The 13,780-nt window shown below is 41.4% G+C and overlaps 1 pseudogene; it reads right to left on the bottom strand.

The window, feature by feature from the left end:
* Nucleotides 1-470: 470 nt before the first annotated feature.
* On the bottom strand, nucleotides 471-12,568 carry LOC114473994 (alpha-(1,3)-fucosyltransferase 4-like; annotated as a pseudogene).
* Between the last annotated feature and the right edge of the window lie 1,212 nt (nucleotides 12,569-13,780).

A 13,780-nucleotide genomic window follows, 5' to 3' on the forward strand; every position in this document is an offset into this window, starting at 1 on the left:
TTACATACAAACAGTGGCTGAGAGCAGCTGATAAAAGTTCCCATAGTAACGCAGCTGAAAAACTAAATAAAAAAGTTCCAAACAGTTCCGAGACTTGTTTACAGGTCACATGATCACATGGTCACATGGTTCGACTGGTCCATCAGCACGACGCAGTCGTTCTACAGGTTCTCTCTCCGTGCCTGGGTCAGCCAATCAGCAGAGGGAGGAAGGTGAAGGCCGACGCCCACACAAACTGTTTCCTTGTTGGTTTGTTTTGTGTCATCAGTTATTTACATTAAAAACATCCAATGGATGAAGTTCAGCCTCTCAGAGCGCCGTCTAATGTCAGAGAACCAAATCTGAAGAAGAGGAGGAGCTACGTCAGTGTGTGTGTGTGTGTGTGTGTGCGTGTGTGTGCAACCTTTCTAAGAAGTGGTTGTTTTCTGCCAGTTCTTTGACCACACCCTCCATCTCTTCCTTTAACTTCTTCATTCTGAAACACGACAAAAATATTGTGTCACGTTTACATGAGAGCTTTAGTTCCTCTTTACTTCACAATAAAAGTTAAATCCTCTTTAAACTGACCTTGAAAGTACTTAATTCCGAATTAAGTTTAAATCTGATTATTCTGATTTTAATTCTGAATTAAACAATTCCTTGATCTTGTAAACATTTAATCTCACTTTAAGTTAAAGCAGAACTAAGTAACTTTTTCACCTTAATAAATCCTTCTCATAGTCCCTCTGAGGGTAATACAAGTGTTTATGGGGTGATTGGGGGGTCTTTCATCCCCCCTGCTGTCTATGACCAGAAAACAGGACTCCCCCTCCTTTCCTCTCATCTTAGGGTGGGGCTCTTCCTATCTGTAAAAGTGGGTGCTCAGAGAACTTTCCGTTAATTGCTGGCCGCTTGCCCTTCCTACAGGATGGAAGACCTTTTTTGTACTCCTTTTCATTTAGTTTATATTAAATCGTTTTTTTATAAAATCATAATCCTTTGACTGGACTTCATCATTCAACCAGAGCACAAATCATGTTTCCAAATGAGGACAATCGTAAACTTGCCGTGACAAACCATTAACAGCTGCAGCCCTCATGCCTGCAGGAAATGTATCTTTTGACAGTATAAAGTATTAATTCTATGTCAGGGCTCTACCATACGACCTCAAAAGCACATTTGCTTTCTTTCTTAATCTACCATTTTTTAAATGCATTTCTGCATCATCATCAGTAGCAAATATATATGGAAGAAAGTCTGTAAAAGTGAGGCCTCAGAGTTAATCTGCAGTGATAAACAGCTTGAGGAAACCAAGGTTTTGGACCAATCAGCAGGGAAACAGGAGCTGGCGGTGCGTTGAGTTAATGTGCCATTCATGTCTCTCTCTGACACAAACTTATTGTAATTAAACCAGAACCAGATGATCAAACCAAACCAGGCAATCTGTTGAAACTCTATGATGGTGTCGACACACATAATTGCATGAAGATGCTGAAGACAACTTCCAGCAGAGCTGGATGGTGAAAGAGAGAGTCTTTAAACCAACCTGTGCTTAAAACAAAGGGTGATTTTATCTTCTTTCTTTTTAAATCTTACAAAAGGAATCCCCATAATGTGTTTCAGTGATTTCAAGAACGTATATAGAGTCATACAAACTTGCTTTCAGGGGTTTTGTCAGCTTTAATCTTACGTACTTAACAATCACAAACAATTATAAGCTCCTCTGTGTACTGCGTTTATGTATTCCAAACATTCATAGACCTCGGGCGACCTTAACCAGAACATAACTCTTTTTTAACAATAACATTCCAAACTGTCTTAAATTTGAAAAACTGGTTAGAGTTGTTCTTAATTATTACTTTGTGTAATAATGAGGAACAACCCTAGGGCAACTGTATGTCTTTAAGCTGTGTAAAGATTGAAGATGTTCTACGTAATCACTGACAGCTTTCAAACCAATCAAGCCCATTTACTGTAGATAAAATAATTAGGTACAGAAATCAGACACGACTGCAACAATACAAACAGAATCCCACAGACTGGATCAAATATGCGATTAAATCACAGAAACCCTATTATGGCAAACATTTTGCGTTACACACAAATTGTACATGAACAAATTTAAGTCTACAGACATTTTGTTCAGTTACAAGTTCCATGTGTAACTGTGCTTAAAAGTGAAGTGTAAATACACTGATGAATATTTAAATATGTTCATTTAAAGAAGGCCTGGGATGAACTTTCCAGCTCCTTAAGAAACGTGTGCAAAAGTTTCTAAAAATGAAGAGGGCGTGGGTAAGGGAGTGGATTCACACAGAGACACTTTTGTTTTCCTCCACAATGTATTAGGGTTGCAACATTATTTTGTAATGGTATGTTCTAACCACATAGCTCTATTATTTATGTGACTGAAGTTTCCCTAATTCCTGCACAGTTGATAAACTTGTTTGTCAGGTTAGTTTGAGCCAAATTGTCTCTGAGTGTCAACTGTGTCATGTGAGGTATACTGTACGTTGAGCTCTCAAAGTTGATCTGTTAATGAACTGGGTTGGCTCAAGAACCTAAATGACAGTGGACAAATACATTCAGTTAAAGGAGACATGTCATGCTTTTAAATCCTTCCTTTTTACATATAAATCATACAGTTGTGGTCTATATATAGCAGAACTGCAATGCTTGGGTCTGAATTCCTCATTATTATAGCTCCACCCCTTTTTTGATGTGCTTCTGAGAGCAACTCGTTTTGGTGTGGCCTCTTTAAACTGCAAATGAGACACTTCATACCCCGCCCCCTCTCCAGGTTGCAGAGGTGACACTCGGTTCAACTCCACCCTGTTCGGCCATTTTTGTAGTTTGATAGAAGAGATACGGTTATGTAGCGGTGCAGAAAATGTTTATTCACACGTTATTTACAAAATGTCAACAACAGAAGACTTGTCCATCCAGCCTTACATGTTCCAGCCAGAGTCGGACCCGGTGGAGCGAGATGAAAATGAAGATGATGAACCTGCAGAACCCTAACAAGTGAGCTAACACAAGCACCGAGCTAACGCTAGCACCAAGCTAACGTCACGAATGCATTTTAATTCAGTCTTTTTGGAGACAAAAACGGCAAAATGAAATGACTAATGAAAACTTTAGACTTAAATTAAATCACGTAGGCCATATCATCAAGGATCTAAAACGAGCACACAGCGCTAACATATGAAGTCTGAAGACGGTGCAACTGCTAATGCTAACAAAACAATGACAGGGACGTCTTATCATCACACTTTTTAGCGTTATTTACAGCTTACCAAAGTGCTCTGTTCGTCGTCTCCAAAGATAGAAGGAATTGAACCCTCAATCAGACAAAGTCTTTCTGTAAATCCTTCTTTATACTGGTGGAGGTTGATGAAGCAGTCGTCCTTGAAGTGCTTCACGCACACAAAAATGACCTTACCCACAGATGTGATACATTTCTGTAAAAAATAAAACTCAACCAGGCACTTTGAAAAGGTTCTGATGCTGGGAGATGTTGTAATGAAGCGTGTGGGTTACTACATCCAACAACCCAAGATTTGACTTATCCTCTCGTAACTTCGGCATCCTGGAGCTTGGACTACAAAATAAAAGCGAGAAATAAAAATGGCGGATTGCTCGAAGTGTTGGGTCTGGAGTCGATGTCCTAATTTGGCAGTTCCGATGCAAATACTGTGACGTTATTGTTCAAAAAACGTAATGGAGAATAGAAAAATCGAAACAGATTGAAAAATATGACCAAAACAGAATATAAAGATATCTACGGAGCACCTGAAGAGACTAATTTGCACTTTTCTGTACTTCTAAACACTCTAAATATACAACAAAATGCATTTAATGGCTAAAAAAGTGAATTTAGCATGATATGTCCCCTTTAATTTAAATAGTCCCAAACTGTAAGAAACAGATGAAGTCGGTGGATCCTGTCTTATTTGGGACTCTCGTCTCATTATTTTCCATTTATTTTACCATTTAATATGGCATTATTGAAGATGGTTTAATGCACATCACATGGTTTTAAACTGCTGTTATTAAGTTAATCAGAAGTTAATCAGATAACAGTGGGGGAGTGACATAACCTCTTTGAAAACCAGTTAAGACATTATAGCAAATAACATTTTATTGCACTTTATATTTATCTTTCTTCTTTTAAACAGTTTCTCATTGATGTTTAGATGATTTTTAGAAAAACGTGATTGAAAAGAAATGACCACACAATGTACATTTTTTGTTTTTTTAAATACATGAGCACTGTAATGAATTCATTACATATTTTGATTCTCATCGACGACACAAGTCCAAATCTTTACAAATGCATCTTTGTACTTTATTGTCTTCCTTTAATCTTCATAAATTTAGATTGATCTTGCTTGACAAATTAAATATAAAAACAGTAAAAAGACATATTTTTAAGTAACTTCAATTCATTATTTGCATTGAAAACTGACAGAATTCAAGTAAAGTATCTATATTTTTGGAATTATTTATTAAATCTGATGAGTGACCATGAGAGTACATGATTATCTGTAGCAAAAACACAGTGTCTTAATACAGATTATGAAGACCAATAAAATAATAATAATAATCAATATAAAATAAGAACATGGGCATCATCAGTTGGACAAAAACACTATGTCCATGTCTGAATAATTTATAAACCATAAAAGATTTTTTTTTTTCTTGTTATTAGTTATATTTTCATTTCACATTCTTGATTATCATTTTTAACCACAAAAAAAAAAAAAAAAAAATACACATTCTAAAATTTCATATTTTTAATGCTTTCATTTGTTAATTTTTCACCCTCTCTCAAGTACCCCCTGTAGTGCCATTGTGTACCCCCATTAGAGAAACACTGGTTTAATTCATTTAACAGCTTCAAACTGCTGTTATCTGTAGCAAAAATATAGTGTCCCAATACAGATTATGAAGACCAATAATAATCAATATCTAACTCACAGCCTTTCAAAATAAGAGCATGGGCATCATCAGTTAAACCACATGTGCCAAACTCATGGTCTGGGGGACAAATCTGGAACTTTGAAGCATCCAATTTGGCCCACATGGGAGAGAGTAAAAATTACGGAGAAGACCAGAATTAACATCTTTAAATATTTAATATCAGTGAAATATTGTGACAAATGTTTTTTAAGTGTTGCAGATCTGGTGTTTGTTATATATAATATAATATATAAGATATATTTTTTTAAATGCAAGGTGGATTTCTGTAAAAATGAATGAAAATGAAACAATTGCAATAATGAGGAGGAAAAAAAAGTGTTGCATGTACTTGAAACGTCAGCATTTCCAACCTTTTTAAGTTACTGCTATGACCTTCCTTATCTTACCCTCTAATTCTGTGGTTCCCAAACTGGGGTACATGTACCCCTAGGGGTACTTAAACATATCTCAGGAGGTACACAAAAACATGTGTCAGTTTATTTATTAACATTATGATTTTTTTATTTTTATTTTTACATACTTTTTTCCTCATCCAACAATAATTGTTTGTGGCACAACTCTTTAAAATACACCAAAAATGTAAAGTTCAAATCCTAAAACGAGTAAAACATCAGAAGGAAAATAAAATAAAAAGGTAAGGCAAATGTATTTGTAGCACATTTCATACACAAGGCAACTCAATGTGCTTTACATGATCAAAAAGTGCAACAGAAAACATTCAACAGCTTAAAATCAATAGGAACATTTAAAATCATCAGTAAAATCAATTCAAATCATCAACAAACACATTATGTCCACAACATGACCAAAAATATCCCTCTCAATCATACACAGTAGAGAAAAAGAGTTTTCTTTAACTTTGATTTAAAAATGTTATGCTGACTTTAGCTTTTCTCACCGGTAGCCCTTATACAGTAGCTATGAAGTAGCTCACAGTTTCAGAAAGGTTGGTGACCCTGTTATAAACCCTGAAAAATAAGTCCTATGTTTTATCAAATATTTAGAAGCAGCAGCAGCAGGTTTGCAATGCATAGAGATTCCCACAGTCAATTACCAATAAATATTTAACATTTGCATCACACACTGAGGTGTCTTCACGGAACAAAACCAATCTTTCAGGTGAGGGACCTCACTGGTCTGGCCCCTGGTCCTCCTCACCACCTTACAGGCTTTGCAGTATATCTCGTCACGGGTCGATCATGGTGGACGCTGTAGTTCTGCCTCCAGCTCAGGTGGTGCTTCATCAGATCCGGATTCTGCTTCACCTTGTTTAGGTACTGGGCCAGCTCCTCGACCGTGGGGAAGTCATCCACGTGGATGAAGGCCTCTGGGGGCAGGAAGCGCTCATAGTTCTGCCGGGACGGACCCAGGACCACGGGGATAGCTCCTGCCCGCACTGCGTTCCAGAGTTTCTCCGTGATGTAGTCCGTGTGCTGTGAGTTCTCCATGGCCAGGTAGAACATGTAATCTCTGAGCATCTCCATGCACGGCCTCTGCTGCCCTTCTTTAACGGCTTCCCTGCGCGTCCGTACACGTCGATGTTTACGTAGCGTTTCAGTTCATTGTAGAAAGACACACGGGCATGGGAGGCAGACCAGTGGCTGACGACCCAGGCCAGTAGGCGGGATGGACGGCGGAGAGAAGTCGTCTGGTCCAGCGATCCAGAGCTGTTACCCACGGGGATGAGGTAACCATAGGGGACGTAAATATCCGAGTCCACCCGGTAGGACATCGTCAGGTTGAAAACCCTGTCGAACTTCTGCAGTCCCGGTGAATTTGTGGGAGACTCGTGGTTCAGCCATATCCACTTCTGAGAGCGAGGTCGCGGTTCTGTTGGCATTCTGGACTCTCCCTTTACCGATATCCGAGTGGTGAAAATCACAGCGTCAGCCTGTCGGTACGCGTGCTTGTCATCCGTGATCGTGCACCCATGGATTTGGAACTGCTTCCAGCAGTCAGGGAGAGGAGCGACAACGCGAACGGATGCACCCAGAGCAGGATGGTGGTAGGGGAGAGCCTGGGGCTGGGGGGGACATGCAGGTACAGAATACTTATTCCAAGGTCAGGAAGACAGTCGCTGTGCACACGGCGCAGAGGACGTAATTGAGAGCACAGCCACGTTTCATCCCTGAGTGGATGTTGTTTCCAGGAGCAGTGAGTGATGATGAAAGGCCTAAAGGTCTCCACAGTCCACCACAGCCTCACCTACTGACTCCTGGTTCAGATTTACACACCTGTCAGTATTCACTGCAATAATAAATGACAGATAGATACGCCTACAGACGCAAATACTAGGTTGTGGTTAGGAGTGGCACACCGATTACCATCCAGTGACATGTCCTTGTTTTTGTTTTTTTTTTTTTTTTTTCTGTTTTCCGGTAAAGTTAGAGGAAAATTAACAAATAAAGTGTCAGTCTTGGTCCAAAACCAGGCGTGAGATGACCGGAAATGATAAAAAATAAATTAATATATTTAATCAGGAGGCACAAAATCAGTGTTTTTCAACCTTGGGGTGGGGACCTCATGTGGGGTCGCCTGGAGTTTGAAAATTTGAAAATCGCTTGAAATTTCTAAAAAATTTAAATAGATTTTTGACTTTTTTGAATTCCGATTTTCTTTTGTCTTAAAGAACTGTATTCCTATATTTTCACTTTGTGAAATATAAATCTAGTTAAACTAAAACTCAGTGTATATATATATATATATATATATATATATATATATATATATATATTTGAGGTCACCAGGATTTTTTTTATATCAAAATGGGATCACGATCCCAAAAAAAACGGTTGAGAACCTGCACTAAATACTGTTTCTTTCCAAATGAGATTCCTGCATGTTATAAGCTGTTCATTCCATCATTGTGCATAGTTGTTTTTAAATAGTTTTCTAATAAAAATGTTGTAGTCGGATAATAATGGGTACTTGGATTCAGAAATAAGAGGAAGGGGTACTTGATCCAAAAAAGTTTTAGAACCACTGCACTAAATGACTGAAAATACACAAAATAACAGAAGACACAAACAAGAACAGAAATGCACAAAATAACAACAAACACACAAAATAGGAGAAGAATATACAAAATGACACCAGAAACACACATAATGTCAACTAAAACAAATGTGAAGAATACACAAAATGGCACATAAAATTTTCATTTAAATGTTCACCTGCACTACTCATCAATGCACTACTGCACTATTATCTTAATATTATTATTGTATTTTTATTTTGTTTCGTTATTATTATTATTTTTATATTATTATTATTATTATTATTATTATTATTATTATTATCTTGTTATTTTATTTAGTTTGCACATATTAGTCTAACTACTCTTATACTTATATATTTATGTTTATACTTCTTTTTTTATTTATTTTTCTAGTTGATTGTTATTATTTAATGTTACACTATCTGAGAGAACACAGGTCACCAAGACAAATTCCTCGTGTGTATTCATACACTCTTGATCAATAAAATTGATTCTGATTCTGATCCTCCAATCAAGCAATCATATTTTTGTGGCCGCCACTATTATCAAAGTTATATATCCGTCAATTTCGTGCCAAAAACTCAAGAGCATAAAAACTTTAATCGCACACAGTTGGATCACTTTATGCCCACGTGCGGTGCCTTTCTGCACGCTCTCGTCTCGGTCTGTGCATGTTGAGTTTTGGCACTTTGGGGGCGTGCATTGCAGGGACAGCACTTCCTTTCTGATTGGTCACTTGAAAAACGGTCAGAGCCAATATCACATGTACAGTAGGGCGGTAGTATTACAGTATTTATTATCTCTCCTTCATCTGCTGTTGTGCTCCTTTACACCAGAGTAAGTCCACCTGAACCCACTTATCTATGCGTCCTTCATATCAGGACCACAGGATTATCACATGGGCCTAATTATTGATGTCATTGTTGCAAGTACAGTCACTTCAGTAGAATTATAATGATGACAGACATCAATAGAATGAATTAATCGAGTTCTAATTTAAAAATAATGATTTACGTTTCTGCAACCAACCAAGATTAAGAAAAAATAGCCGTAGACCAGACGTCAGTTTAACTAACAATAAATAATAATAATAAATAAATAATATAATAAATAATAATAATATAATAAATAAATAACTAAACTAGCTCTATACATTGGTCCCAGCATATCAAATTAAATTTGAGAGATAACATTTTATTTTTTGTCCCAGGAAACAGCCACGGACTTTATACTGTGATTACCCGCCTACTGTACCTCTGATTGGCTCTGACCGTTTTTCAAGTGACTAATCAGAAAGGAGTGCTGTCCATGCAATGCCGCCCCAAAGTGCCAAAACTAACATGACCGCGCGCAGAGAGATCCCCGCGAGCGCACGACAGAGACGGTGAGCGTGGCAGAAAGGCACCGAAAGAAATCTATAACTCTGCGCGATTACAGTAGTTATGAGCTTGTGTTTTTGGGACAAATTGACGCCTAGTTTGCCCATCTCTGGCCTACCGAGGGTCCAAATCTCTAAGATTTTTGATTACTTAAAAAACATCTTTTAACCTACCTCTAACTAACTTGTAACAGACAAAGGTAGACACAGACAGAAAAATTGGCTCAGGCTAAAATAGTTACGTATTAAAATGTATTTTAAAAAAATGCTTTTTAATATGCATTATCCCTTTTAAATTAATAAACTTAAAACTTCAGACGTTCCCATGTTCAATAACATTTAAATTATCATTAAATAAGGTTTTTGCAACATTGGGTCGGGACCCCATGTAGGGTCGCCTGAAACATTACTAAAAAAAAAAATTACTGTAAAAATTATTGTTATTTTACAAATTAAACACACAGCTACTGTATTCTATACATTCACTTTGTCAAATATGAATCTAGTTAATAATAATAATAAAATGCAAAAATATCTGAACTGGTACAACTCTGTATTATAACGAATTTGATCTAAAACTAATTCTAGAAAAAAGAAGTCGTGATATCAAATTGGGGTCACGATCCAAAAAAAGGTTGAGAACCACTTGCTTTGAGTGATAAATTCTGTGAAAAATAGGACAAAATCAATGACCTTTAATCTAAAGACATTACCTGCTAAGATTCCCAGACTGCAGAGAAAGAACACATCATAAAAACCCACTTTTTCATGTCGTCTCGCCCTTGCAGATAGTCACATATTTCACTTCTCAAGACCAAATGAGGTTTCAAATGTTAAATGACAATCAAATTGTGTTACAGGCCATATGATGTGATCATAATCACCACAAGCTTCTCACCTCTTGAAGTTTCCATATATGTCACCATACATTTGCAGAGCACTACTGGCTATAAGGCTTCCAACCTAGAAATATAGCAAGTGCTCATTAAAACTGTGCTTTTAAAGGGACGGAGATGTCAACTAAACTCACACTGAAGAAATAACAAAGATGTCAATATCAGACCTAAATAACAGGCCTAAGTTACATGATTGAAGAACTAGTGACTGCTTGACTGGAAGTTCATCAGATAACAGTGGGGGAGTGACATGTCACATAACCCTGTTTTATTTCAGGGAAGAATGATGCTCTTTCAAAACCAGTTAAGCCAATATAGCAAATAACATTTTATTGCACTATTTAATGGGGAAGGATATTTAGTCAACAATCGAGCACTTTTTTTTTTTTTTTTTTAAACGTTTTGCATTGAGGTTTAGATGCTTTTCAAATACTTTGAGCTTTAGCATTGAAAACCTCATGGTCAAAATCATCAATCTTTCCAATAACAAAAAATTCATGGAACCAGCAACCCAAAACCCACAAAACCCCTCTCCCACAAATACAATTAAATATCTAGGCTTAAATATATCACCAAACCTAAATGAATGAATTAAACTGAACCTGGATCCGCTGTTGGATAAAGTCACAGAAGATCTGCGGAGATGGAACAATCTCCCATCTCACTCCTTGGCAGAATAGCCTCAGTTAAAATGAAATCTTACCTAAAATAAACTATCTGTTCTCTGTGATCCACTGAAACCACCAACACAATGGTTCAAAAGATTAGATTCTGCAATTACAAAATTCTATGCTATAAAAACCAAAAATAAGCCTTTCAACCCTCCAAAAAAATAAAAGCGAGGGAGGTTGGAAGCCCCTAATTTCACGCATTATTACCTAGCAAACCAATTCTACATTTAACAGAATGGCTAAAACCAAACGAATACCATAACACCTGGCTAGAAATAGAACAGCTAGACTGCAAACAAAAATAACTCGCTGATCTCCCTTTTAATCACTGCGACCCTCAAACGTCATAACTGCTTTAAAAAACCCACTGATTGCCTCCACACCCTGACTGCGTGGTGGAAAGCCCTGGACATTACAAATGTTCAATTAAAAACTATACTGTCTCCAATCTGGTACAACCCCGACTTTAGAAACAGAAAAACAACCGCTCTATCTAAAAACATGGGAAGAGAGCGGAATTATTCATCTCCAGGGCCTCTTCGAAAATGATAAGCTCAGGACATATAACAACCTACCCAAACATTCAATATAATAATGTAATTTTCTTCAGTACTTACAAGTAACAGAGACAATTAAGAAAAATACGGCAATAGATTTAATTACCTTGCAACCTCCAGAACTGGCCATATATATGAAAAAAATCTCAACAAAAACAAAAAAAACTCTCTAAAATATACAGAGCACTCTTGAACACTAACTCTAATCACTTACCAATCTCTAAATGGGAAGCTGAACTCTCATCACTACGAACACCGATTTTCTGGACAGAATTGTTGTAATACTTTTAAGATGACTAAAAACACAAATCTTTTAGCTAATTCGATACAAGGTCCTCCACAGATCCCACATTACCCAACAGAAAATGTATAAAATGGGCTTCTCCGTAACAGACATCTGCTCTCAGTGCACCCAGGGAACAGCTGATTCATATTTACATGCCGTATGGCTTTGTTCGCCAGTTCAACAGTTTTGGTTCCTAATCACTGAAAAACTGTCCTCCATTTGGACTACAAGGTTCCTCTAAATTATGTCTGTTGGGAGACCTGACTATGCTTGATATTCCAGCAAACCAATCACAATCCATCCTTGCGGCACTCGCCATAGCAAAAAAAAAAAACATTACTGAATTGGAAAGATGAAAAAATCGTTAAGCATAAACCAATGGCGAATCTCCTCATAGAATTTATTTCCATGGAAAAGATGTCTGCTCTCAGAAAACCTGGGTGGTTCGAGTGGGTTGCTGTGGTGTTTTGGGTGGCTCTGCGGGGGCGTGCGTCCCTTTCGGGTGCTCTCGTGGTCCCTGTGCGGTTTGGTGTTGCTCTCCTGCCCCCTTCGTGCACGTCTGGGTGGCCTTGGGGCTGGGGGCCTGCGTGTTTCTCTGCCACTCTTTCCTCTTGCTCTCTGTCCCCCTGTCTCATCCTTCCCCCCCTCCTCCGCCTTCACTCTGCGCCTGCTCTCCCGTTGGGTTTGGCGTGGGGGGCTCCTGTCGGCCCGGGATGCTTGTGGGGGGGCTGTGGCCTACGCTTGGGGGGGCAGGTGTGGCCGCGCCGGGTGGGTAGCTTGGGGGTTGGCTCGTCTGGGGGCCTGGGGTGGTGGGGTTCATGGCTTCGGGACGGGGTGGTCCGGGACAGGGGTGGCGCTGGGGGTGGCTACTCTTGGGGGTGGCGCTTGCGTCCTGGGTTGTTGGGTGGAAGGGTGTTGCGGTGGGTTGCTCCGACGGCCGGTCTGGGCGCCTTGGCCTGGTTCTCTGGGGTGCGCCTTCGCTGAGGGTGCCGCTGGCACGCCGCTGCTAGGGGCTCCTTTTGCGGGGTCTCTCCGGGCGGTGCCGGCCTGGTGGGGCGTGGGGGTGCCCCTTCCCTATGGGTGGGGCTTGGAGCTTGTCTCATCTCCTGGTTGCCTTGGGGGCGCGCCTCACGGCGTATGGGTATGGGGTGGCCTGCCGGGGGCTCACCCTTGGGGGTTCCCTGTCCTGCTGTGGTGCCCTTGGGGTCCGGCGGGCCTGGCCAGCTGGCTGGGCCGGTCCTGGCGGGGGTCTTCCGGGGCGGGTGGTGCGGGCCGTGCCCTACCATGCCTGTGGGTGCGGCGCCGGGTGGCCCCGACTTGGGCAGCGCCCTGTAAGCCGGGCTCTGCGGTGTGGCTGGGCCCTTTGGTGGGGGGGGGGGGGGGGGGGGGGGGGGGGGGGGGGGGGGGGGGGGGGGGGGGGGGGGGGGGGGGGGGGGGGGGGGGGGGGGGGGGGGGGGGGGGGGGGGGGGGGGGGGGGGGGGGGGGGGGGGGGGGGGGGGGGGGTGGGGGGGCTTGGCCTAGGGCTCATCGCGCGGGCGGCATCAAGGAAAGGGGTTCTGGCGCGCTCTGGGGTGCTTGGTCGGTGTGCCTGGGGGCCGGCGGGGCAACTTGCAGCATCCCCTTGGTGCCCTCGAGACTATGGGCATGGTCGCCGTCACTGGGGGCGCTGCTCTTGGTGCTGCTTCCGTTCCGGGTCCTTCTGGCCTGGGTCTAGTCCCTGCTGGCTCTGGGCTCTGGCCGTCTGCTGGTCGTGGGCCTTGGCTCCTCTGCTGGGTCTCGGGCGGGGGCTCTCTGGGCCCTCTCCTCGGGGGTTGGGTGCTTGGGTGTGGGGGGGGGGGGGGGGGGGGGGGGGGGGGGGGGCCTTGGGGTTGGGGGTTGGGGTCGGTGGCGGGATGCGCTGGGTGCTCGGCTGCTTGGGGCTTCCTCGGATGTGTGTGTGGGGGGCGGTGGCTGCCTCTCAGCCTGGGATCTTGGGGGCGTCTGGGGGGTTGCTCGGCCGTGGGGGGGTGGCCTGGGGCTCCCTGGCCCCCAC

The sequence above is a fragment of the Gouania willdenowi genome, chromosome 13 (genome assembly GCF_900634775.1).
Source record: "Gouania willdenowi chromosome 13, fGouWil2.1, whole genome shotgun sequence".
NCBI classification, from domain to species: domain Eukaryota; kingdom Metazoa; phylum Chordata; class Actinopteri; order Blenniiformes; family Gobiesocidae; genus Gouania; species Gouania willdenowi.